At 33.1% G+C, this 3,507-nt stretch overlaps 1 long non-coding RNA gene across 1 annotated transcript; it reads left to right on the top strand.

The window, feature by feature from the left end:
• Window positions 1-453: 453 nt before the first annotated feature.
• Window positions 454-2,613, top strand: LOC135845032 (uncharacterized). Its single transcript, XR_010558692.1, has 2 exons — window positions 454-837; window positions 2,191-2,613. It is a non-coding gene; the product is annotated as an uncharacterized LOC135845032 (long non-coding RNA).
• The last annotated feature ends 894 nt before the right edge of the window (window positions 2,614-3,507 follow it).

Genomic DNA, 3,507 nt, shown 5'->3' with positions numbered 1-3,507 from the left:
TTTGTCAAAAAAACAAAAATTAGAAGTGAATCTTCATGTTTTGTGCAAAGCATTTCAAAAGCTATTTACTTAGTACATAGTGGATAGAAAAATTCACTTCTCGCGTCAAAAATAATTTTGTTTCACTTCTCAAAAGTTTTTGCCCTCGCTTCGCTCGAACGTTTATTCCTATTTTTGAAAATATTTTAATTTCTTGCAGAAACAATATTGAAATTAAATTTAGTTATTTCTAAATATTTTTTTTACATTCGAATTTCACCGACGAATGACGACTACTCATAAAAATATTGAATAACTACGTATTATTATCTATCAAAACAGCAGCTTTTTTGATACCTAACTCAGTTCACTTCCATTTCTCATTTGCTTATTGATGATTAGCTTATAAAAATTACGAAGAGAGAGCCCAGATAAAAATATCGCGGCGGTAAGAAATCACACCGATATATAGGGTGATCATTAGTAGCAAATTCAAATCATCATGGGTATTTAATAATAATAACGTAATTAATCGAAAGTCAATCAAATTCGTGACTTTGTACCCACGTAATTTTATTGCTGATCCATTTTTCTCATTCTAATTCGTTTTATTATTACCATCGTAATGTAAGCCATGTTTTAACTTTTGTAAAAATACGTTTTATTATAATACATCGTTAAAATTTACTTCGAGTGCGTTAATTCCAATAAAATTAAACACTCTGATTTTTACTCAAACGCGTTCAAGATGCAGGCGTCAAAAGTTATCAGTGTATTTTTAATGTTACCGTGCTTTTTCTTTTGTGTAACAGCTTTAGGCCTAAACATAACTGAAGATCAATATGCCGCTTTCAAAGGGTAAGATAGTCTTTATTGATCATCACATGCGAAAGAGTATGGTCATTAACACCCAATTTCAACTGTCTGAATTGATTTTTCAAAGAAAAATTCAAAGTTGAGGAGGTGGATAGCAAAACGCAATAACTCCATTTTTGTTTTTTTTGGGAAATTAGGAAAAATTGTCAGGAGGGGAAGGGTGGGGGGTCGAGTTCCGAAATTGGTGTCAAATGAAAGGGGAAGGTGCCACAAATAAAATTTCCACTCAATTTCAAAATTTCGGTCACCTGGGTAAGCACAGTGAGGAAAAGAAAAAAAAGTTATTGCGTTTTGAACGCAAAATTTTTTTTTTGGTGTTTTTCTGCAAAAAAAACGTATTTTTTATTTGAAAAAATTGATGTTTAATCGAGAATTTTCGATAAAAAACAATTAAAAAACTGGAATGTGAAATTCAAACAATTCCTGTGTGTTATATGGCATTCAGAGAGTGGCAACGAAAGCACCATTTTTTTAAGTAACTCCTACCCAACGATTTTCAGTACCCACCTGATGAAAAAAAACAGTGTTACCACATCTGCGCAACTGAAATGTATAAAAAGTAGTGGAGTTATTGCGTTTTGCAAACAAAATCTCATTTTTCAATGCATTTAGCTCTAAAATCGGACTTGTTTTCCTCGATTGCGCTATGATATTCAACTGATGGACAAAATCTGACACCGGGAATGGATTCCCCGTTGAATTTTACATAAGAATAGATATCAAACTCAATTTTCGTAATTTTGGAGTTATTGCGTTTTGCTATCCACCTCCTCAGTTGATCATTTTTAGCGACCATAATATTACATATGTTTTTTTTTAATGTGCGCTTATTCAGTAAACATGATGAAAATTGACCCTAAAACTCAACTTCCCCAGGTTCCACCGTGATTTTCGATTACCTACTCCACAATTTTAAATATTCCCAGAATGCGTGAAAATTAATTTGAGTAGCTCAAAATTGAGGTCCGGTTTATTCTCGATCTGTTTATAAAGGCTTTGCATGTCCACATTTGAGCAGATTTCCATATGTACCTACACCTTGAGATCTATTTTCCCACCTATTTATCTGTCTCCAAAATTTTAAAATTTTTACAGAAGGCATGAAAATCAATTTAGGCAGCTAAAAATCGAATTGTGACTCATGCTTCACCTATTCGTCAACGAATTTATCCTTATTTGGGTCCATCTCCCGGGGAACACCTTGAGTGCTTTTCTCTGACCAGCATACTTCACGTACCTACTTAGCCTACATATACGAATTGTCGATTCCCTATATTATTATGCTATAGTAAACATTAAACAATTGACAACTTGTATGTTTTTTGTTTTCTTCAGGATAGATCCTTTATCAAATTGCAACAATCCTGAAGCTATGAAAACCATGTGCACTAACCTAGGTAAACCGGTTGATGCCTCTGGCTTTACAAGAGGTTATCCAGCCTGCGAAGACGGCAACATGTTGTTAATAAAGCGTGGCGGAGGAACATTTGTAATAAGAGTTCAATTTTTAATTTGTAAGTGGGACGTAGGGTATGGAGCTAATGTATATTATGTGTGCGGTAAAGGCCAATCCCCAAATCACGTGATGTTCTATGTATCTGATCGTAATGGAGATTACTACGCTCAATTCGATGCAACCTACCCATAATTGCAAGTTCGGAATTCATTGCTCGCAAAATAAATGTTTTTTTTTGTATAAACGATTTCGGTTTATCAAATGTAATTTGTAACTACTTAATAAAACTCTAGGATAATTTATTTTTGTCAATGTTTTCACCTACAATTTTCCTATTTCGTTACAAAATTACAACCCAATTTCAAAAAAAACAACGCAGTTTTGGATTTCGAAAGCACAACGCGATTTTGATTTTGAAAGCACAACGCGATGTCAAAAAAATCACAACTTTGAAAAAAAACACCAACACGAATTTGAAAAAAAAGCACAACGCAGTTTCAGAAAAGGCACAACGCGATTTTGAAAAAACACAATTTGGATTTCAAAAGCAGAACATGATTTTGATTTTGAAAGCACAACGCGATTTCAAAAAAAACACAATTTTGAGGAAAAAGGACACTGCAATTTCGAAAAAATGAGCACAACGCGATTTTAAAACAATAACACAACAAGATTTGAAAAAAAAGCACAATGCAATTTTGAAAAAAAGCACAACGCGATTTCAAAAAAAAGCACAATAGGATTTTAAAAGTGTAAGTACACAACACAATTTCAAAAAAGCACATCACAACTTCAAAAATGAAAACGTGATTTCAATAATAAAGCACAATGTGATTTTGAAAAAAAGCACAACGCGATTTTGAAAAAAAGCACTACACGATTTCAAAAAAAAAAGCACAACACAATTTCAAAAAAAAAGCACAACACGATTTCAAAAAAAAGCGTACCACAACGCGATTTATAAAAAAGCAAAATGTGATTTTGAAAAAAAAATACAACACAATTTTAAAAAAAGGCACAACACGATTCCAAATACACTATGCTATTCTGAAAGCTCCAGAGCACAAGGTGATATATATTGTAAGCATAATGCGACTCCAAAAGCACTACAGTACTGAGAGAACCTCTTGGGAGCACAGCAAAATCACAAATGACTGGTGGGTTTTGATTCAGAAAGGGTAACTACTGTTAGATAA

This window comes from Planococcus citri, chromosome 4 (assembly GCF_950023065.1).
Source record: "Planococcus citri chromosome 4, ihPlaCitr1.1, whole genome shotgun sequence".
Taxonomy (NCBI): Eukaryota; Metazoa; Arthropoda; class Insecta; order Hemiptera; family Pseudococcidae; genus Planococcus; species Planococcus citri.
Note: the sequence above shows the minus strand (reverse complement) of the source record. Positions and strands in the feature narration are given on the sequence as shown.